At 32.7% G+C, this 25,502-nt stretch overlaps 1 pseudogene; it reads right to left on the bottom strand.

Moving 5' to 3' along the window:
* Positions 1 to 3,494: 3,494 nt before the first annotated feature.
* The window catches only part of LOC139839983 (uncharacterized), a 40,381-nt pseudogene continuing 18,373 nt past the window's right edge, over positions 3,495 to 25,502 (bottom strand).

The following is a 25,502-nucleotide window of genomic DNA, read 5'->3' as shown; positions in this document are numbered from 1 at the left end:
GTTTATAGTTCAATATTTCTTTTAAAGTTCATGTATGTGTTAGATCTAAGACTTTGATGTAACTTTGGTTCATCAAACTTCATACAACTCTTAAGTGAGTTGTGCTTCATGTCTTAGACTTGCACTAGGGTTATGATGGTCAAGACTTGGTTAAGATGATGTAGATACATCAATGAGTTGTACACTTGAAGCTATATGCATCAAGGATGAGAACCATGATGAACATCAAGCACCAAGACCACCGGAACCCTTTTAAACTTACTGTTTCTGTCCAAAAGCTACTGATCTGATGTTTCTGTAACAGACCAGTAGACCTGGGCTGTTCTACCCTTTATTTTTAGATAGAACTTTTCGAGTAGATAACTTTTCATATAAGACTCGTCTTAATCCGAGTTACGGTTTAGGATTTATGGCCCTCCGATCGTCACTATGTCCTTTAACGTTGTGCAGAAATTTCTGACCTACTCGCACTTAGACCGTCGCCACGGTCAAACGAAGACGAGTTTCCTTCTGGAATTTTTACTACACTTAAGGGACTCATATACGAAGCCATGGCCACTGGTCTCACCTTAATTCAGTAAGGGTAGAGGCCGTGGTGACTGAATGAAGTCAGACTTTGTTTTAAACTACTTTCATAAACGAAACCTACCTTACGCCTTTTGTTTAATGATGAATGATGATGACCCTTAAGACCTTAATTACATACTTTTAAACCTATTAAGACGATTTACTGACTTAGTACTATTTGACTTAGGTTGAGGACCTTCGGACCGATTACTTGCACACCTTTTCCGAACCGACTTTACGACTACATTATCATTATGAGTTATAGCATTTCCTTTTTACTTTAACTTATTTTGGGAACTGAGAATACATGCGGATTTTATGTTTTACATACTAGGCACGAGTACTTAAACTTATATATGTGTGGGTTATGAAATGGCAGAAACATTCCCTTTAGCTCGGTAACGTTTAGTCATTGGTTTTTGAACCGGTGAACGCGAATCTTAGATATGGATCCATAGGGTTTGACATCCCCACTCGGGCTAGTCGTGCTAGCATTTAACGAGTGTTTAATACTTCGTAGACATACGCACTTGCCAAGTGTACTTTCAAGGGGTATAAACGTTAAGTTAGTTACCAAGTGCCCACGGTTAACATATACTTTATCATACTGTTTTGAAACGCTCTTTGTAGCACTGAAATCTCGTGGCCTACCTTACATACTGTTATACTTAAACTATAGCTCACCAACCTTTGTGTTGACGTTTTTAAGCATGTTTTTCTCAGGTGCTTGAGGTTAGCTTCCGCTGTGTACTAGTCGTGCTGTAGACACCCGCTGCTTAGAGTTGTCATCGCATGAACTACTTTATTTTGCATTCAAACATTCGTACTTTTGAACTATGACTTGTAACGACCATTGTGGTCACATACACTTATTATTTGCTTCTACTTAGTGAAGCATGCTTTTGAAATGTAAAACATTTGATGTCGGTTATGACATCACCTTTTTATCGAGAATGCAACTTCTTTAATTACAGCATATAGTACTTAACCTTGTAATGATCCTGTTGTTGATGATTCGTACACGATGGTTTTGTACGGGGCATCACAACTTGTGTGAAATGAATCCAAGCTCTCTAGCTTAGGGTTCCATCACCTCTTTTGACTTGGATTGTGCTTATACCTGTTGAAATGATGTAAAGTTTGTAGCTTTAGTTGTTATTGTGAATTGGAATTGTATTAAGACTAAGGATATGATGTAACCTTGGTTCATCATCCATCTAAGACTCATGAATGAGTTGTGTTCTTACTTGGTCTTAACATATTGTGTACTGATGGTGAATATTGGTCAAAAGTGATGCTAAACCATCAACGAGTTGTACACTTGAAGCTACAAACATCAAGGATGAGAACCGTGATGAGCATCAAGCACCAAGAACCCCACCGGAGCACTTATCCACTAATTTTCGTATCTGATCAGACCACCTGGGCTACTAAAAAGCTGATTTTCAGTTAGTTCGGTTTGAGTAGATGATTTTACGTTTAGGCCTCGTCTTAATCCGAGTTACGGTTTAGGATTTATGGCCCTCCGAGAGTCACTACACCCTATTAACGTTGTGCTGAAATTTATGACCTACTCGCACTTAAACCATCGCCACGGTCAAACGAAGACGAGTTAGGTTCTGATAATTGGTCAGCTGTTAGGGGACTCATATACGGAGCCATAGCCACTGACTATGCGTCTTTTCGATTTACTTAGAGGTCGTAGCAGCTGACCGAAGTCAGCCTATTGTTTCGATCTTTATTCTTGTCAAACTTACTTAGCTTTTATGATGATGATGATGACACTTAAACTTATTTTATGCACTATTGAAATACATAAAGACAACCTACTGACCTAGTAACCTTCGATTTAGGTTGACGACCTTTCGGACCGACTTACTACTTGCGTACTTTCATTACCGACTTTACCGCTTTTATCACTGTGAGTTATAGCATCCCTTTTTACTTTAACTATTTTGGGACTGAGAATACATGCGCTTTTACATTTTACATACTAGGCACGAGTACTTAAACTTTATATGTGTGTGGGTTATACAACGGCATAAACATTCCCCTTAGCACGGTAACGTTTAGTCATTAGTTTTTGAACCGGTGAACGCGAATATTAGATATGGATCCATAGGGTTTGACATCCCCACTCGGGCTAGTTGCGCTAGTATTTAACGGGTGTTTAATACTTCGTGAACATACGCACTCGCCAGGTGTACTTTCAGGGGGTTATAAACGTTAAGTCTAGTTACCGGGTGCCCACGGTTATATATATACTTTTCATACCGTTTGATACGCAGTTCGCAGCACTGAAATCTCGTGGCATATCTTACGATACTATTACAACTTAAACTATAGCTCACCAACATTCGTGTTGACTTTTTAAGCATGTATTTCTCAGGTGCCTAGAGGTTTATTGCTTCCGCTGTTAGACTTGATGTCATGCTGTTATTGAATTGCTGTTAAGGACCTGCTGTATTAGTTATCCGCTGCATTACTAGAGATGTCTCATTCATGGAACTTTTCTGTTGCATTCGTAGTTTATGTTAATTTCAAACAATGGCATTGTAACGACCTTAGGGTCAAATAATTATGTTTATGCTCCTATTCATAGGATGCACGCTATCTTTTGTAAAAACGTTATCTTTTATGAATGCAAATCGGTTTTCAAACAGCATATAGTGTTTGACCATGTAATGATCCTGTTGATTGATGATCCGTACACGATGGTTTTGTACGGAGCGTCACAATTTATCTGCTTACTGAACAAATTCGTAAGCATAAATAAACCATTCAAAATGTAGAGTCTAACTATAGTGTCAGAAACAAAGAGTAAAAAACACCAGATGTACACAATACCAATAACTCATTGGCAACTAGAGTATTTCAACACAAAACTGCATAACTGGAAATTACCACTCAAATTCCCATATTATTCCAACAACTCAGATGTAAATATATGTTATATGATAAAAACCTAAAAAAGGCTAGCAATCCAAGCAGGGTAAACACACAAAAATTACTACGTATAATACTACTAATTGTAAAGGGTAACAGCATCCATCGAGAAAGATGACCTGAATATAAGAATTACATTCTACACTTCTTGGATATTAAACATGGTTGTTGCACCAAAAATGTCGGCTATTTGTCGAACTGCTGCAATGGATGATCGAGTCATTGGTAACACGGAGTCAGGGAGGGTGGGTGAACATGATGGAAGATATTCTTTTTTGTTGAAAGTTGGAGCGTACAGGGCTAGGACCCCCCGGCAAAATATAAACCTGAAAGATTAAACGATGTTCACCCTCAAGCACATGAACTGAATGTGATAACATGAACTGGTCTGACAGGTTAAGTAAAGGGTCAATATGGTTAACTTTTTTATACGTGTGACGTGTCAAAACAGTTTGGGACATGTTGGGTATTGAGCGAACCCACAAACTTTGTTGTTTTTTTCTTAAAAATGATTGGTGAGTTAAGAATCATTCAAAAACTATATTATTATAGCAACTTAGATGTTTCAATAAAACTATTTAGGATGTTTTAAGCATTTTAAATAGATGTAGGGTGATTTCTCACATAATTGAACTTTCAAGTTTTTGACTTGATTTTACTTTAGCGGAAAAGAACAGATTTAAACATGTTAAGGAACTATGAAATGCGCAAAGCCGGTCACTTAGTGCACTTAGATTTTTAGAGTACAACCTGAACATATACTCCATCCATCCCAAAATAATTGTCTCAATTTGACTTCTGAAAGTCTTTTCTTTCTCAACTTCGGCTTTGACTATTTTTGTTTATGTTACATGATATTTGATGAAATTTATATGAATGTACAGAGTTTCTAATGTGTTTTCATTTGCTATAATTTTCATCACGTATTATATTTATATTAACAAACAAAAAATATTAAAAGTCATAATTGAAAAAAAAAAAAAAAGACTTCCAAAAGTCAAAATGGGACAATTATTACGGGATAGTAATTAAGAAGGCAATCATTTACTCAGCAACAAATTCCTCCACTTAAGTCCAATGAACTAACAGAGTCCCAAACTATATAACATAACTGTCTTAATAAAGGAGATGGTTTCATAATTTACCTTAAAAGCAGCCGTCTAAGAAACGGATCTCCTAAGATTTGAGCCCAGACAGAATGAAGTGTTTCTGAAGATGCCAGCATCTCTCCCCAGAGATTTAAAGATGAAGAGAGAACCTTTTCAGCCTCGTTGAGCTTATCTTGAATTTACAGATCTCTATTTAGCCAACTATTGTTTTAAACTAAAGCTACTACAAAATACATGTGGATGTGTTCAAATCAGATTACTTTATCAAACATATAAAAGATATACAGCTAAACAAAATGGGTCGAAAGCATACAAAGTGTATTTATTATAGCACGTCAACATTTACAGACCATAGCCCACATAATATAACCCACAATATTTTGCTCACTGGGTTATCCTCATTTTCTTAAAAGAACTACATAAAAGTTTAAAAAATTATAACAAAAAATGACGCAAAAATTGTTCATAAAAAAGATTAGGACAAGTGTTTCAAGGCAATCGAAGCAATACATAGTTACCCATTTTGACCTATTACGCGATGGCAAGTGAACTCATTTTTGCCATCGCTAAGCTTTAACATTTGCAATTATGAATTAAAGAAGAGGCACATACCATTTGGATGTCTGAACCTGAAAAGCCAAGTAGGATAAGAAAGGCCTGAAGTGGTGCGGTCAAAAAGCTTGCGAACTGACTTCCACTTGGCTGGCGAGAATCTAAGGCACCATGTATAGGACTTTGAGTGTTTGGAGATAACTGCATTGCAACTTGTTCTCCTTTAACTGTCATATTTAAATATAATATTAATATTAATAATATCTTCAATGGACAACATACATGTCTCCATCCCAAAGTAACAGTAAAATGTGAATAAGCTACATAGTACAATGTGAAGAAATTTAATCAATGTGATCAAAAACGTGAATTTTCCATAGTAAGATCCATGTGAAGAAATTTTATCAGCTTAACTGTAACAAATTTCATGAAGTCTATACAACCGATTTCACATGTTCATACTTGTACATAAGTATCTTAGATAAGAAGTGTTTAGAGTACTTGCCTTAAAATGATTACTGTTGCCACTGTCAATAACAAGGAAAAGTGGTCTTCTTGTAAATGGAAGCAAGTCACAAGGATAAACTAGATTTAAACCTGAAACAAACATCATTGTTAGCTATCGATATTGTCAATGCTGAAATTTATTTGATTATATCAGGTAACTTAAAAAATATCGCATAAATACCTACAACAACAACAACAAAACCCAATACCACATGAGTGGTGTATGGGGGAGGTGAGATGTAGACAATCCTTCCCCTATCCGAGAATAAAGACAAGTCATTTCTCCACCAGAGTGAAACACTCTCAAGAGTAGAGAAAGTCATCTCTCTCTTTATTCGACGGATAAAGCATTTGCTTCTGAGAGGACCTCCGGCCTTTAAGTAAGAAAAAGTTTTTAAAAAACATAAAAATACTAAAATAAAAATAATAATAGACGCCATGAAAATGGTAGAACCAAATTTCCATGGGTTTTAAATCCAGTCTGAAATTTAATTTAGGGTCTAAGAGTCAGTCAAGTCGCCAATAAATTGACGATTGCTGTCGACTCAATAGAGCCAATATCGCATAAATACTCTATTTGAAGGAAATTTAGAACCAGTCCATTAACTCAATGAACACTACCAGTTTTAGTTTAACATCTTTCCAATAAATAAGAGTACCTCCGTTTCCTTTATTACCAAGATTCACGCCTCTAGATTCATAAGCTCAACAGTTCAAAACATTTTCTTCTTCAGGAACACTTGTCTTATCACAAGCAGAAGAAATTGGTGAAGTGGATGTAGCATCCGAGTCCACCGTATGGACATTATGTTCATAAGAAATATAAAAATATGTTGGAACAACCAACATATTTTTTTCATAAGAAATATGATAATGGGAAAGCATACTTGCTGTTTCTTAAAAAAACTCTTATGAATTAGTAGACATAAAAAAAGTGAAAAATATGAGTAATATAAAAGGTCACCTGGGGCCGACAAATAGAGTAAGAGAACGCCATCAGAAGGAAGCTCCTCACACACAGTGGCCAGAACCAGCCATTAAGACCATAAAACAACTTCATATAAATCTGACTAAATTCATAACTTCAAATGTGAAATGTCCCAATAGTCCTCAACAGAAAAAAAAAAAAAAATTTAGGTGTTATTTGATTTTTAAGATTTTCTGTCTGAAGAGCTGCGGAGATGTGGCCTAAAGATCTATGTTGAATAGTGAAGACTGTTTGTTTTTATGTCTCTAGAATAACTTAATTATGCATGCACCACTTAGAAGCATATTTCTAAGTCTGCGAGGTTTCAGACAGAATAAGACATCATTTTATCTTATGTCTTCAGAAAAACAAACAGTAAAAATACATCTATGCGACCGCGGACATAAGACATAATAAGATCTGCAGAAAAACAAACAACACCATAGAGTCAATATAAAGTGTTCCATGATTACTCACTGCCAAAAAATGAGTGATGGATGGACGATACAAGATATCTTTACGTGGATTTGGTGGCAACGTAGGATCAGAAATCTCCTGAGAATAATTGATACGACTTGACCCTAGAAAAGCCCCATTTTGACTACCAGTGGGCCCACCACCAGTAGACATGGTTCCACTTGATTTGTAAAAAGATCCACTCGGTTCCCATTCCAAACACTGAAGGATTATAAAGTTATCAAGTGTCAGCTCAGAAAACTTAACCTGATAAGAAAAGTCAAATTGCATTACCAGTGTGACTACATAAGGGAAAAGGTTGAATGAAAGAAGCCTTCACGTAAAGCATAATGTACAGATTTCTTATTGATATGTAACATAGAAATAACTTAACCTCGTTAGGATGGTAGCTGCAAAGTATGGCATCTGCCAATTTTAGCTTTCTTTTGACATTGGAATTTTAGCTTTCTTTTGACATTGGCAACATGTGGAAGGCTGTCGGGATGGGGATCCAACGTGAGGCTGTATCTTAAAGGCCTTATATTCATAGTGTTGTGTCTACTTTAAGAAACTTGGTTATTTCCTGAATAACTAGCTTCCATTCTTTGAAATCAGTGTCCTGAAACAATATCATTTGCAGTGAAAAGTAGTACTAAAATTGCAGCTTATAACACCATTATGATAAAAGTTACCAGGAAAGTCCTCTTGCAGTCTCCAACTAACATTTTGAGCTGATTCACCAACTGATAAACCTGTTGATTTGATAAACTTGAATAATGATCGTTTGTATAAATGTTTGAATGATTACAAGCTGAATTGTTGTTTTAGTTTACATGATACAAGTGTTTTTATACTAAGAGAAAGCTAACAGCTATTTCTAGATTAAGGTAAGACTCCAAATCACTTTTGGAACCACCTTGATAAAAAAGGAAAGCTGATGTGTTCTACTCTTTTAGTCGTTTGAATGTGCAACCTCTATTTCGAGATATGATGAAACTACCTTCTGATCCCAATAGTCAAAATTAGCTAAAATGGTAATTTTTCCTTTTGTTTGATGTATTCTAACACTCCTTCTCAAGTTGAATAGTGGGGTTTCCAATATTTAACTTGTCAAGTACTTCACTGAAGAGTCTTCCATTGACTGATTTTGTGAAGATGTCGGCAAGCTGATCTTCTGATCTGATTGATGGAAGTGAAATAATTTTGCCATCTAAATTTTCTCTGATAAAATGTCTATCCATCTCAACATGCTTAGTGCGGTCATGTTGAATGAGGTTTTCTGAAATAGCGATTGCTGCTTCATTGTCGCACAGGATTTGAATAGCTTCTTGTGGTGGAAAACCAATTTCCGTTAGTAACTTCTTGATCCATAAGGCCTCGACTACTCCTTTGGCTATTCCTCTAAATTCTGATTCGGCACTTGAAAGTTAGACAACCTTTTATTTCTTACTTCTCCATGCAACTAAATTACCACCGACAAGTGTGAAGAATCCGGATGTAGATTTTATGTCCCCTTTTTCTCCAGCCCAACTTGCATTTGTATATCTGAGTCTTTAAATGTCTGTTTCTTTTAAAAACAACTCCATGATCTGTTATTTTCTTTAAGTATCTGATGATTCTCATTACAGCTTCCATATGGTGAACCTGTGGTTGATGCATGAATTGACTTACAACTCCAACTGTATGTGCTATATCCGGTCGAGTGTGAGCAAGATAGATGAGTTTTCCCATCATCCTTTGCTATTGCCCTTTATTGGCAAGATCAGCTTTATGTTCCATAAATACCTTCTAGTTTGGAATCATTGGAGTATCAGCTAGTTTGCAATCAATCATACATGTTTCTGCAAGAAAATCAAGAACATACTTCTTTGGATAGATAAATATTCCCTGTTGGGATTGTAATACCTCAAACCCCAAAAAATATTTAAGTCTGCCCAAGTCTTTCATTTCAAATTCTTTAAATAAGTTCATTTTTAAGTTAGAAATTTTCTCTTTATCATTTCCTGTTATTATCATATCATCAACATAAATGATTGAGCATGTAATTGAATTTCCTTTTCGTTTAAAAAAGAGAGTATGATCTGAATTACTTTGTTTGAAATCATATTTTTTATAAATAAAGTAAATCTCCCAAATCAAACCCGTGGGGATTGTTTTAACCTATATAAAGATTTCTTAAGTCGACAAGCTTCCCCATTTTTGAAGTTTTCGGAGAATCCTGGAGGAGCTTCCATATAGACTTCTTCTTTTAGTTCACCATGTAGAAAGGCATTCTTCACATCAAATTGGTGAAGTGACCAATCTTCATTTGCAGCAACTGAGAAAAGAACCCTGATGGTAACAATCTTCGCAACTGGAGAGAGAAAGTCTCGGACTAATCTATTCCATATGTTTGAGTATATCCCTTGGCAATTAGTCGGGCTTTGTATCTTTCAATGGTACCATCTGGTTTGTAATTTATTGTAAACACTCATCGATTCCCTACTGGTTTTTTCCTTGAGGAATGACACATTTTTCCTATGTATCATTTTTCTTTAGTGCTTCCATTTCATCTTCCATAGCCTTTCTCCATTTGTCAGATTTCATTGCTTGATCAACTGTAGCTGGAATTTCTTCAGAATATAAAGCAGAATTGAATTTATGTGCTTCACTTGATAGGTTCCCTTGTGCAATATTGGCAATTGGGTATCTTGATATTTGAGCTTCTTTTTCTGGAGAGTATCTCTTCGGTGGTACACCTCTGTTGACTCTCTGAGGTAAGACATATCTTTATGTGGTTTCATTTTCATTTGCGGTATCGGTAGTTTTGTTGTTTTATTCCTCTTGAACTGGATGTTCATTGTTTGAGGAGGTTTCGGTGGATTCAGAATCTTGTAACATAGTATTTGGTGAAACGGTACTTGGGTTTGGTGACTTGGGACATGAGTTTGGTGAATTGGGACATGGGTTTGGTGAATCGGGACATGGTTTAGGTGTTGATGTTTGGATATTGTCGGGTCTAGGTATCCATTGTATCCAACTTAGAGTGTCATTAGCCTCTTTGTCCCCCTCACTCGTGAGTTGGGTATGATAAAAATATTCAGTTTCGAGAAAGTCACAATTCATGGTAGTGTAGACATGACGTTTCTTTGGATTATAGCACCGATACCCTTTTTGGTTGATTCCATAATCAACCATCACACACTTTTCTACACATGGATCTAGTTTGGTGCGCTCACTTTTTGGGATGTGAACAAAGACGGAACACCCAAATATGCGAGGTTCAATGCTAAATGAGGTCAGAAGGGTATGAAATTGAGAAAGAGTATCTTTAGGAGTTTTTGTGCCCAAAACTTTAGTAGGTAATCGGTTCATAAGATAGGTAGCGGAAGCAAGAGCTTCAGGCCAAAAACTTTTTGGAGCCTTGGATTCAATTAATAAAACTCTTGTCATTTCTAAAAGTAGTCGATTTTTACGTTCGGCTACGCCATTTTGCTCGGGAGTATGAGCACACGAGGTTTGATGAATAATCCCATTATTTTCGCAAAAAAGTTTCATTGATGAGTTTACAAACTCACCCCTATTATCGGATCTTAACATTTGTATTTTTTTATTAAATTGAGTTTGTACCATTTTATAAAAGTGAGAAAATTTATCAAAAGCTTCTGATTTGTGGGTTAAAAAATAAATCCAAGTCATTCGTGAATGGTCATCAATAAATAAGACAAAATACCGGAAGGACCCCATACATCCGAATGGATTAAAGCAAAAGGTACATCTTTCCTTGTCTTACTAGGTTTAAAAGTACTTCAGTGACTTTTAACCAAAATACACGTTTCACAATTCAAATTAACATTAGATGGAAAAAGACTTGGAAATAAAGCATGTAAGTATCCGGCAGATGGGTGACCTAACCTCCTATGCCATAACCAAGCTTCCATCGTAGATGTTCTGTGAGCAAGTATCACGGTACCTTGTTGGGTTACTTCGTTCACATAGTACAACCCACCCCGTTTGGTACCACGCCCAATAATCACCCCAGTCCTGATATCTTGTAGGACACAGAAAGTGGGGTGTAATAAAACGGAACAATTTAATTCTTTTGTAACGTGACTGATAGACAACAGTTTATGAGACAGGGTTGGAATATATAAACAGTTGGACAATTTCATAGTTGAAGTAATGTCAATTCTCCCACCCCCTTCAACTTGAACAATGTCCCCATTGGCCGTTTGAATTTTATTAACCCGTGGTTTTGATTTGGAACAAAAATCTGATTTTTCAAAACTCATGGTGTGGGTGGCACCACAATCAAAAATCCATTCATTACATTTTTCGTTATTTGAAATAAGATAAGCTTTTTCGGTAGAATGCGAGTTATTGATTAAACGTTTAAGATTCATAGCATTTTGGGCTGTTTTAAAAGCATCATTTTTTGTCTGGGCCTGAATAAGACAACCAAACCTATCTTGATTGGTCTTACTACTCATAAGCCCATTTTTATTAAGCACATTGGGCTTCTGGTCTTGAATAGATAATAAAATGCTTGAATTATTTATAAGCCCATGAGTGTTATTTTTGTCTTTAAAAATAGTTTTGTTTTTCTCCTGATGGTCAGATCGTAAAACACCCTTTTTGTTTTCTTTTTTTATTAAAGAGGCATCTTTTGACTCTCTTTTTCTGGAAACAACTTTCGACATGTCTTTTAGGGTTGAGTGTTCATCTTCACACTTCATCCCGACCCCTTTGATTTCTTTCGTCAGATTAGAGTTTATTCCCTCTTCTCCCATTAGTTCTTGTAAATACTTGAATCTATTTGATTCATCAGTTTAACTTCGGTCAGTTTAGAGTGATGAAGGTTTACCCTAATTACTTTGATCGATTGTTGCAATTTATTAGGGTATGGAGGTTTAACATTCACACATTTAGTCGATTTCTGAGGTAAATTAAAGTTTGGAATACCTCTTGTTAATTTCTGAGTTGAACGATTGTTGGATCCAGAGCCGTCGTTGCTGTCATACCCCGTCCTAATCCATCTGGACGAAGTCACCAACATCTGGTCCCATTGCGATGATCGACTCCAAATAATGTCTTTAAAATGAGCAAATGCACAGCGGAAGGTTTCTTTCATACCTGAAAATAAACATGCTTTCAAGTGTCAACCAAAAGGTTGTTGAGTTCATAGGTTTATCTTAAAACAATAAAATTCATCATTTTGATAGACCACAAGATTTAAATCCTGCATGGTACAAATGGGCCCAAATCCTATACCCACCTGTAATGTACATGCGATATCTTTTAAATACAGTACACCTTTCTTGTGTACGAAATCATCTTTCATAAATCTTAGTAACCGTACACATATCTTGTGAACAAAAATAACATACACATAACCTGTGTATAAAATCATTCTCTCGATACATAACATTCACTTTTCATTGCTTTCATAGCTTGGCTTGGTAACCGACCTTAACATATAATGCGCATAATAATATCCCCAAAACAGAACATCTCGTCTGTATAATAATCATATAAACTTTGAAGTACTAAACACCACGCCCACTTGCCCTTCCGTCTAGTGAACATTATGGGTGGGGGTGTTAAACCTGGTAGCTACCTTTAGGATTCGCGTCAATTAGGCGTGCACTAATTCTCAAAATTAATGATGTTCCCTAATTCTTAGGTTACCAAGCAATAATAATCAGGGGAAAAATATTCATATCAATTGTGGCAATTATCACGTCCACATAATTCAATGGTGGCAATTATCACGTCCACATAATTCATTCGAGGAATGTTTTGCTTGTGTCTATCTCGTCAAACATTTATAAAAGCATTTCATGTATTCGCAGTTCAAAATGTATTTCAAAAGCATTTAATAAAGCAGTTGTAAAAGTAGCGCATGTATTCTCAGTCCCAAAAATGTAAAGAGTAAAAGGGAATCAAATGAACTCACCATACTGTATTTTGTAGTAAAAATACATATGACTAAATTGAACAATGCAGGGTTGGCCTCGGATTCACGAACCTATATCAAGTATATATATTAACATATATAATTGTAATCGAATAATTTCACCTATTAATTATATAATACTTATATATTTATTGTTTGTAGTTTATATAGAATTTTTACTAAATCTCGATGTATATTTTATTTATATCTTAAATTATACGTTATATATATATATATATATATATATATATATATATATATATATATATATATATATATATATATATATATATATATATATATATATATATATATATATATATATATATATATATATATATATATTTGTATATAATAAAAATTAATATTTATTCATATAGTTATATTAATATATGTGTATAAGTATTTAATAATTTGTTATATGTAATATTTATATAATAAATGTTAATATGTTTATTCAATATTTTATGTAATACAATATAATTATGTATCAAATATGTTTTTATGTATTAAAAATAATGTTAATAATAATAGTAATAATAAAAATAATGTTAATGATAAAAATAATAATAATACTAATAATGATAAATAAAATGATAGTTTTAATAAAAATGATAACTTTATTAGTAATGAAAATTTTAATAAAAATGTTATCTTTAATAACAAATGATAATTTTAATAATAATATTAATAATAATAATAACAATAATAATAATAATAACTATGATACTAATAATCTTGCTACTAATGTTAATAATATTACTAATAATAATAATAATAATAATAATAATAATAATAATAATAATAATAATAATAATAATAATAATAATAATAATAATAATAATAATAATAATAATAATAATAATAATAATAATAATAATAATAATAATAATAATAATGATAATGATAATGAATAATAAGGTAATAACAATAGTAAATACATAAGTAACTAATTCCAAGAAGTTGTCCAAAAAATGCCCAAGTCCGAGTTTGAACCCGCGACGTCCCGATAACATCCTAAACCATATTTATTATTATCGTTATTTAACATGTCATTAACGAGTCAAAATCATCATCATGATCATGATATCATAACAATCATCATTGTGATATTCATTATCACTTCCCATCCCCTTTGCGTTTTAACCTTAAATAGAAAGCAACCAGCAAAACAATTTCGGCCCAGCTGACATCATTGGCCCAACAGATGGCATTAAAGGGTCACGGCCCAACAATCTAAATAGAACTCTGCCCAGCAGTCTAAAATAAGACTCGGCCCAATAGCTAATATTACGGCCCAATCATAATACTGATCCCAAAAAGCAAGAGAAATAATGGGACGGTTTTCATTATTCTATTTCCTAAAACCTCCAATATGTCACCCATGTTATTGTTGTCGGCCACAGGAAAAAAATAACATAAATAAACAATCATCTATATGGTAGTCGTTGTTGGAGTTTCGAACTAGAAAGAACACAGAAACGTAGCAGCAGTAGTTGCACTTGTTACTTCAAAATTTAGATAGTAACATGGCTACGATTTGAAAGAAGAGAAAACAGAAAATAAGTTGATCACGGACAGTAGAAAGTGACGGCTGTATGGTTGGGTTTTGGGGTGTGTTTGACAGAACTGAAACAGAAGTTATGCAGTAGCAGGTTGCAGTTTAAATGGTTCAGTGATGGTGACAGGCAACAACAACCAGCGACTATTTAGTGTGGTTGTTTTCCAGCTGAAACAGAAACATAGTAGATGAAACAGTCCTGGTTGATCTTTGATGGTAACAACAGTAAACGGAAAGGAGTTTTGGTTTGGGGTTCGGTTAATAAACAGAAATGAACACAACGATAGTAAGTTTTTGAAGATCGTGAGGGGTGGCTTCGAATAGCAAGAGTAACGAAACAGTAACAAGTTATGATGATGAATGTTTAATGATAATGATCGAACCACAGTTAATGATAATGGTGATTGGATAATATTTGATGATGATGATGGTGATTGACGAAAATGGTGAGTGTTTGGTGATCGGTGGTCGCTATCAATAATAGCAGTTTGTGATTATGGTGATGATAGTTTCATGGTGTTAATGGTGGTTGTTTTTGGGTTTCAATAGTGATGAAGGAGGTGGAAGTGAAGGTTGTAATTCATGGTATTTGATGGTAACAGTGAACGGGTTTGCAGGTTTTGTATGATGGTTTAGTTTGATAACGATGAGAAGTAACAACAAGTTGATGGTTAACAATGGTGATGGGTTCACGGTTATAAACAGAAATAGTAAAACGGAAACTATCGTGTGATGGTGGTTAATAGTGGTTCATGGTGGTCGCTTGATGGGTTTGGTTCGAAGGTGCTCATGGGCTGCACGAATAGTGATAACACAAACAAGGTCTCGGTTTGTTCGATCAAAATAATAAACGATTAGTAGTAGTTTGGTTCATGAAGATGGGTGTTGGTTTCGGTTGCTCAAAAGAAGGGAGAAAGAATCCAGAAAATGGGTTGTGTGGTTTGGTGTTATAATGCATAATCATATGCATAAATAAAGTGGTAGAAGAAAACACATTACTCTAATAATTATCTATACGCATTTTAATTCACACGGAAAAAGTATTAATTAAATAATAAAAATCAACGTAATCAGAGTTGAATAGTAATCTAATTGAACACCCGTGATATATAATTGTATGCATTCTACCGACAGTTTTAACACGAAGTGCTATATCGTGTCCATTGCTAAACAGTTGTCGTATAAATGTGTTCCTAAAAATCCCAAACTTTTAGATTAAATATAATTAATTATTTCACTCATTAATTGTTTGAAACCTGATCAAAAAGGTTCGGTAATTATTTGTTTTCTGTACCAAATAACATGTACGGAGTACTAAAATTTAAACTAAAAAGATAAAAATATTTTTGACAAATCTAAAATCTTCGTAATCAATTTACAATCCAACTTTTATTTCAATCCTTCATGAACATGTACAATATCTATATTAAAATGAACAAAACATCAACCGAGTGTTACTGACGTTTGCCAATTAAGCTCGAAATCATTTATTTTCCATTTACTCTCTCTATATATATAATCAGTTTTAAATAACAAGTTTTATCACATAAATATATATTATATAATTTTAAACAATTAGATTTAATATTATTTTATATATTTCTAAGTAGTATTTATATACACATTTATACACACACACACATACATACATATATACATATATATATATATACATATATACATATATATATATATATACATATATATATATATATATATATACATATACATATATATATACATATACATATACATATACATATATATATACATATACATATATATATATACATATACATATATAGATATATATAGATATATATATATATATATATATACATATACATATATATATATACATATATATATATATATATATATATATATATATATATATATATATATATATATATATATATATATATATATATATATATATATATATATATATATATATATAATAGTATTTTTCATTATGTCGCATATTATTTTACATATTTATCTCTAACAATTAACTCATATATTAATTCAAATAATATTTCAAATTATATATATATTTAAATATACATGTATCTATTTACAATTAGCTGTTCGTGAATCGTCGAGAACAGTCGAAGGTCAATTGAATATATGAAACAGTTCAAACTTTTTGAGACTCAACCTTACAGACTTTGCTTATCGTGTCAAAAATATTAAATCGTATCGAGAGTTTGGTTTAAAATTAGTCGAAATTTTCTGGGTCACTACAGTTGCAGGTGGCCTTGTGGTTGTCGCCGGCAGCTTCTGCTGTGATGACCCGGGAATTTCCGACCAAATTTAAACTTAATCTTTATATGTTTTCGACACGATAAGCAAAGTATGTAATGTTCAGTCTAGAAAATTTTGAAACGATGTTCATATAATCAATTGACCTTCGACTGCTCTCGATGATTCACGAACGACTATTTGTAAACAAATACACACATATTTAAATATAAATATAAATGTAATTATATTTTAATTTGAAATAGAAACTTATATGAGTTAGTTTATTTGTGTAAATAAAATAATACATGACATTACTATAAATCTATCTATATATGAAAAGTACATTAATTATATATAATTTAGAATTTATTTAATAAACGCTCGTAGCACTCGTTTATCATCTTGATGGTTATTAATAAAGTTAAAAACTAACTTATATGTTTTTAAAATAAAAGGTGATCCGAAAATGAGTCATATAAGTTATAGGCTTATTAAAAGTATATTTAGGATCTAATTATTTGATTTTAACACTTTTTATATTTTACCCATAAATGAGAGGGACAGATGATGTAACTTTTATTTAATAAATAAATGATCAAATTTTATATACCATAATGACCAAAATAAATAAATATAATTAATGTAAAAATTTGAGATTTTTCTATGGACTTTTATCCGCCACTAGTTTTCATCGTAGCACAAAACACTATTCATATAATGATGATGTCCACAAGTAGATTATAAAAGAAAGGACTGCTAACTCTTTTAAACATGTTTAATTTCATTTGAATAATTAATTATTATTATTATCTACTTTATAATCTCTCTAATCTAATCTTCTATATATATATATATATATGTACATATTCGATACAATAGATAAAGATATAAACCCCACTTGCAGAGACATCCAATTATCACTCCTATTTCTTGCTAGACACCTTTTATCACCACTTGGTGAATTAATTGAACAAATCCAAATCTTTTCCTTTTCTCATTCACCTAATCCAACAAACAATTAGATGTTTTTACTGTTTGCAAAGTTGAAATTCCGATACAGCATGTTTCAATCATTCATCCATATGGGATTTATAGAATATAATAGGTATATATTATTATATATATAAATGTATGTATATTTAATCATCTTAACACTTGATCAAAGCAATCACTCTACCACTGACTTCTTTTCTTCACCATTCAACACCTCGCAACTACATCGATCTCAAACATCCGAACCACCACACCCTCACTTCCGATTGTCTTTTCTTTTTTGAAGCAAGAATCACCATTGTGAAACACCATAACCGACACCTTAACACCACCTTATTCATCACCTATTTAACCACCATATTCCTGTCACAACCATGATCACCAAACCAAAATCATCATACGATGCTGCTATACAGTTCGGTTTAACACCTTCAACTTGTAACCATTGAAACCCACTTTTAAACATCACCACCCTCCTGCTACAATATATCTTTTTGTTTCTTTACGGCTGATTAAGCAACAATTCCTACTGTTGCATTTGTTTTCCTGTTTTCTTGTCGATTACGATCTCAAAGAAATCATCACCACGAAACCCACTTGAGAAGACGATGAATAGTTATATGGTAAGTTGTGTTTTATCGTTTCTGTTCAAACTAAACTAATAAAACGAACACCATTCAACACCCATCACCAAATCTATTGTTGTTGTGTTGCTGCTGTATTGCAGTAGGAAAATCGCCACCTTCATCATCAAACAACTATTGCTATGTCTGTTTTCGTTTCAATCAAATAACAATAAATGAAAACATGATGCTTGAACTTTCGTTTCTGTTATAACCAAAACAACAAACCAACAGTTCAATACAAGTACCTTGGAACCATAGTGACTTCGTTACCGCAGCTGCAACAGCCATGGCTGCCGCTGTAACTGCATATTTTTTTTTTGATTCAACGAAAATACGGAGGGGATATAAGATGAAGATGATGAGTTGTACAGATGAATATGTTTTGTTTAGTGTTTCTGTGAACCAGACGAATCAAACCCACCATCCACTAAACCCTTGTTCCGTTTAATTTAAAATATGATATTTGCTTGATGGACCGTATTTGTTTCCTTTAGATTTTCGGTTTAGGATAATTGATTGGTGATTACTATGGATGAAGATGATAAGGATCATAAAAGCGATGGTGATTATGATATTAAGTGGTTGATGATGTAATGATGATGAAACCGAAACCATGATATTTTGTTTATGATCAGTGGGTACGTAAATGTATATGGGCATAGGAACCTTAATACATCTTGGGCCAAATAAATTACAATTGAGTTAGGGCTTATGAATCGCTATTGGGCTACGAAATACAATGGGCCGAAATAATTAAGTTGGGCCAAGGTTAGACATGGACCAGAAAAATGGATATATCGGGTTTAATATAAATAGGTTTGAATTATAACAAATAAATAGAATCAGACTAGTGGTTAAGGATTTTTGTGGGGGAGCGAGAGGTCGTGGGTTCGAGCCTAGGCGCAGGCAGTTTATTTATATTTTCTAAAGCTCTTCCCATTAAGGTAGTTATTATTTCTATTTTTATTATTATTGTTATTATTAGTAATTATTGTTGTTATATGATTAATATTATTATCATTCATAAAAAAAGTATTAGCATTAAGTATTATAAGTATTATTATTATTATTATTATCATTAATATCATTATCATTATTATTATTAAAATAAGTATTATTAGTATTAATATCGTTATTATTATCATTATTAGTAAAATTAGTATTATCATAGTTATTATAATTATTATTATTACTACTATTATTATTATTATTATCGTTTTTATTATCAAAAATATTAAAATTATCATTTTTATTATTATTATCAGTAGTAGAAAATTATCATTTTTATCAAAATTATTATTATTATCATTATTATTATTAGTATTATTTTTAGAGACATTATTATTATTTTTATCATTACTAATATTATTTTAGTATTATTATAACTATTATTTTAAAACAAGTAATATTATGTAAAAATATACTTATTACATATAAAATAACTATATTAATATCTTAATAAAACATATAAGTTATTAAATGATATCACTAATAAATACATATATAATTTGTTCGATTACAATTATATGTGTTAATATATATATAAATGATATAGGTTCGTGAATCCGAGGCCAACCCTGCATTGTTCAATATAGTCATATGTATTTTTACTACAAAATACATTAGGTGAGTTTCATTTGCCCTTTTTACTCTTTACATTTTTGGGCTGAGAATCATGCAAATGCTTTATTAAATGTTTTACAATATTTATATGTGTGAGTTTCATTTGCTCCCTTTTACTCATTAAATTTTTGGGCTGAGAATACATGTAATGTTTTAATAACTGTTTTACAATATTTATATGCGTGAGTTCATTTGATTCCCTTTTACTCTTTACGTTTTTAGGACTGAGAATACATGCGCTGTTTTTATAAATGTTTTACGAAATAGACACAAGTAATCGAAACTACATTATATGGTTGAATGATCGAAACTGAATATGCCCCTTTTTATTAAGTCTGGTAATCTAAGAATTAGGGAACAGACACCCTAATTGACGCGAACTCTAAAGATAGATCTATCGGACCCAACAAGCCCCATCCAAAGTACCGGATGCTTTAGTACTTCGAAATTTATATCATTTCCGAAGGAGGATCCCGGAATGATGGGGATATTCTTATATGCATATTGTGAATGTTGGTTACCAGGTGTTCAATCCATATGAATGATTTTTGTCTCCATGTATGGGACGTATGTTTATGAGAAATGGAAATATAAAAATCTTGTGGTCTATTAAAATGATGGAAATGATTATTTATGTTAAACTAATGAACTCACCAACCTTTTGGTTGACACTTTAAAGCATGTTTATTCTCAGGTACGAAAGAAATCTTCCGCTGTGCATTTGCTCATTCTAGAAATGTTATTTGGAGTCATTCATGGCATATTTCAAAAGACGTTGCATTCGAGTCGTTGAGTTCATCAAGATTATTATTTAGTCAATTACAGTTAGATATATTATGAAATAGTATGCATGCTGTCAACTTTCGATGTAAATGAAAATTTGTCTTTTAAAACGAATGCAATGTTTGTAAAATGTATCATATAGAGGTCAAGTACCTCGCAATGAAATCAACTATTGTGAATCGTTTATAATCAATGTGGACTTCGTCCGGATGGATTAGGACGGGTCGCTTCAGTTGGTATCAGAGCAGAGGTCTTAGCGAACCAGGTCTGCATTAGTGTGTCTAACTGATAAGTCGTTAGGATGCATTAGTGAGTCTGGACTTCGACCGTGTCTGCATGTCAAAAGTTTTGCTTATCATTTTTGTCGAAAATCATTTGCTTATCATCCTTAGTAAATTACCTGCTTATTATTCTTAGTCTAGACACATCTTATTGCATTGACTGCATGAATAGTGTATAGACAAAATTCATATCTTAGCTTATCTGCTAATTCATATCTTAGCGTATCTGCTAATTCATATCTTAGCGTATCTGTTATTGTTATCTTTGCCTGACAGCTTCCGTAGATTCCTCCGTAACTTATGAGATTTTAGTATTATATATGTATATGTAAATTATGTATTGCAGGATACTAATCTACATCCTATAATCTATTTCTTGTCGAAAATCCTTCATCTGATTGTACGAGATGAATCCTCAACTAGATCGAGTCCCTCGGATTTCGACAGCTATTCCGATAGTTATCTCGACAGTTATTCAGAATGGATAGTCATCTAAGCTCCGGAAGCAACGACACCAGAATGAATCAACCAATCATCCATCCCCAATTCATCTGATGGATTCATAGTCGACTTAATCAACGGAGACGCGCAGAAGGCGATCCCATCCACTAACCGAATTCACCTTTTGGCGAAGAACCTGAAGCACTTACCGGCGAACCTGTTCGTAACACCATTTCACCCTCATTTTCAAGATATCTCGCCACGACTATATCATAACTCAGATTCTAAACCTTATTCATCCGCTCGTTCTAACCGACAATCATCCCGGAGTAATCGAAGAAGTCAACGAGCTTCGCGCTCGAGTAATCAATTTGGAGAACATGGTGCAAAACTTACCAGCTTCAGCAACATCACCGACACCAACAGTACCATCAGTAACAGCAACTGTATCATCAACAATCCTTGCCTCAATATCACATTCAGTACCTCGAGTACAATCATCGCTCTACGTATCGATCTACGTCATTTATCTTCGTTCGACATGGCGATTATGTAATCTCTAATGTTTTAGAGATTATATATTCTTGTTTTAACCGTAAATCAAATGAGTTTAATATCATATTGACTCATTAAATCCATGATTACATCTGAAGAAAATATATATGTATATATATGTATATATATTTTCATAAAGATTGTAATTAAAAATTCTTTCGTACAAACTGTTAATGGTGAAAATATTTTAACGGGTAGGTAATACCCGAGAAATATTTAGATTTCACAATAATATGTCATACTGTACATTCTTCAATTCAGATTCAACCGTCATTAACTATACTACTTACATCCACCGATATACGTATCCGTTCACCAAAGAATAGCTATTTTCATTCAAATTCAATTTCATATTTGGATTTTGACCTATCAGAATCCAACAAGTGGCATAATGAAGAAATAATAGACACAATAAAAATTGATTAGAAACAGACTAATTAACAATATGAAATTTTATTAAGAATTCACGCTAACTGTTCCTAGCTAATTATTCCTGGCTAACTAATTAATTCCGTATTACATTTTATTTATTGCAATTTATTTATCGTAATTTATTTATCGTAATTTAAATTCTCTCAATTTTATTTATCGTCATTTAATTTCTGTTATTTACTTTACGCACTTTATTTATCGTCATTTAATTTCCGTTATTTATTTTTACGCACTGTAAATATCGGGACACGTGTACAAGGTTTTGACATATCATATCGACGCATCTATATATATTATTTGGAATAACCATAGACACTCTATATGCACTAATGATCGAGTTCTCTATACAGGGTTGAGGTTGATTCTATAATAATATATATAGTTTGAGTTGTGATCGAGTCTGAGACATGTACACGGGTCACGATACGTATTAATTAATTTAAATAAATTATATTAAACTATATAAGAATTATTGAACTGCTAATTGTGGACTATCAACTGAGAACTACCAACAGTGGACAATTAAAATGAATTAAAATATTGATTATAACATATGAAACTAAACAATTCTTCAAGTTGCCACTTGATTTCACCCTAAAACCTCATTTGTATCCTGACGATTACAATCTGCATTCAAACCTTTCATGATTCTTGAAAACACCTCAAACGAGAGGATGAACCAACCACACTTCATCTACGGAAGAAAAGATTGATACATATAGTTATGCACCTGAAAATATTCGGAACTTGAGTAAACATTTAAAACATATCTGTACTAGCTCCTTTGACGTTGTTATTACTAAAAATAACTTTGCAATCTCTTCCCAAATTAGCCAGTTTTGTCACAGCTCCAACAAGTCAACTTCGACTTTTCACTCGGATTAGCTTACTATAATCCTGATATATACAATTAACCTTTTTATACCGGAGAATTCTTTTATATTCCACCATATTACCAGCAGACGTACCAGCAACCTCGTTGCTTTTTGGCTTAAATCTCTCTGACAAATCATTATATTTATTCATTGAAACCCTATCATATACTCATCCGCATCTGGTAACGAAAACTACCATAACAATTACCGGGAATCAGCAATCAGTACTTTGAAAACTCACAGCATATCTACATCAACAGTTATATGTATGACATTTATCTCTTAGAATTATGATCTCTCATTCTGAAAAGCACTCAATCACAAATCAATATTCTGAATGTTGAAAAAGTTGAATGAAGCAGCAGAAACCATAGACAACCGTAAACGACCTTAATCATCGAAAGTTTGATGATAAACAATAGTATGTTGGAAAAGCTCAGAAAAATTGAAACTGAAAAACGGATTGAGCTAACCAAGAAGGAGACCAAGGACAAATACAAGGACCATCCATATATTCAAAGAATCCAGGTAATTCTGGATCCAATGAAACCTTCAACGAATATCTTGCTCCGTACTCATGTTAAAATCTTGCGAAAAATCTTCCTCATAAACCATCGAACTTAGAAATTCCAAAATATCATCATAAATATCTTCTATATTTCTGAAGATATTTTCATAAATATTCTCGTTCGAAATTATTTATCTCTTCGTGCTATCAGTATTACGTCATATAGAAACTGTTAGTTTCTATATTCTGTAAACTTTCGAGCTTAAAAATAAATAAAAAATAAAAAAATATGAGTGTTATTGAAGTAATGATTGGGAACTGATGCATGAGTTAGTATAATATAATGACACTTGATCAACGTGATTATATTACAGTAAGTCATGCAGAGTTTCTAATGGAACGTGATGATTCACAGATCATAACGTCATCATGTGCCATGTTACACGACTCGTTCATTCTACTTCACCTCCGAACATATCAAGAAAATATATTCTTGATAGTTCTATTCTCAGTGATTCTGGTAATTTGACAAATCAAATCGTGCTATTAAGTTCTTTCTTGTTTAGGACATTAAGCTCATTCGAAACTCCAAACCTAAGAATTCTGGACCGTTACTTGCGAAAAGAAAACAAAAGCATGAAGCTCCGAAATAGAAAGGGGGTATAAATCGCAGCAAATAGAAGAGAGCATTAATTGTGGATGACAATGATTATAGGAGACAGAAGCAGGGACATCAAAATATAAGGGAAGACGTAAAACTCAACAACCACCCAGAAATTTCAAACTGTGGATATTAATACGAATAGCAATATATGTAGTGACCCGAACTTTTCCATGTTTATATATATTAATTGAGATTGATATTTACATGATTAAATGTTTCCAACATGTTAAGCAATCAAACTTGTTAAGACTTGATTAATTGAAATATGTTTCATATAGACAATTGACCACCCAAGTTGACCGGCGATTCACGAACGTTAAAACTTGTAAAAACGACATGAAGATATATATATGGATATACATATGGTTAACATGAGATTATGATAAGTAAGTATCTCCATAAGTATATTAACAATGAGTTATATACATATAAACAAGACTACTAACTTAAGGATTTCGAAACGAGACATATATGTAACGATTATCGTTGTAACGACATTTAAATGTATATATATCATATTAAGATATATTAATATATCATAATATCATGATAATATAATAATTTAACATCTCATTAGATATAATAAACAATGGGTTAACAACATTAATTGAGATCGTTAACTTAAAGGTTTCAAAACAACACTTACATGTAACGACTAACGATGACTTAACGACTCAGTTAAAATGTATATACATGTAGTGTATTTAGATGTATTAAAATACTTTTGGAAGACTTCAAGACATATATCAAAACACTCATACTTAACGAAAATGGTTACAGTTACTTTCCCATTCTTTTCTTTCATCAAGAATTCTAGTCGTATTCTTACCCGTATTATACACAGCTTCAAAACGTACTTACTATGGGTATATAC

This window comes from Rutidosis leptorrhynchoides, chromosome 1 (genome assembly GCF_046630445.1).
Source record: "Rutidosis leptorrhynchoides isolate AG116_Rl617_1_P2 chromosome 1, CSIRO_AGI_Rlap_v1, whole genome shotgun sequence".
NCBI lineage: Eukaryota > Viridiplantae > Streptophyta > Magnoliopsida > Asterales > Asteraceae > Rutidosis > Rutidosis leptorrhynchoides.
The sequence above is the reverse complement of the archived record's forward strand: the minus strand, read 5'-3'. Positions and strand labels throughout refer to the sequence as shown.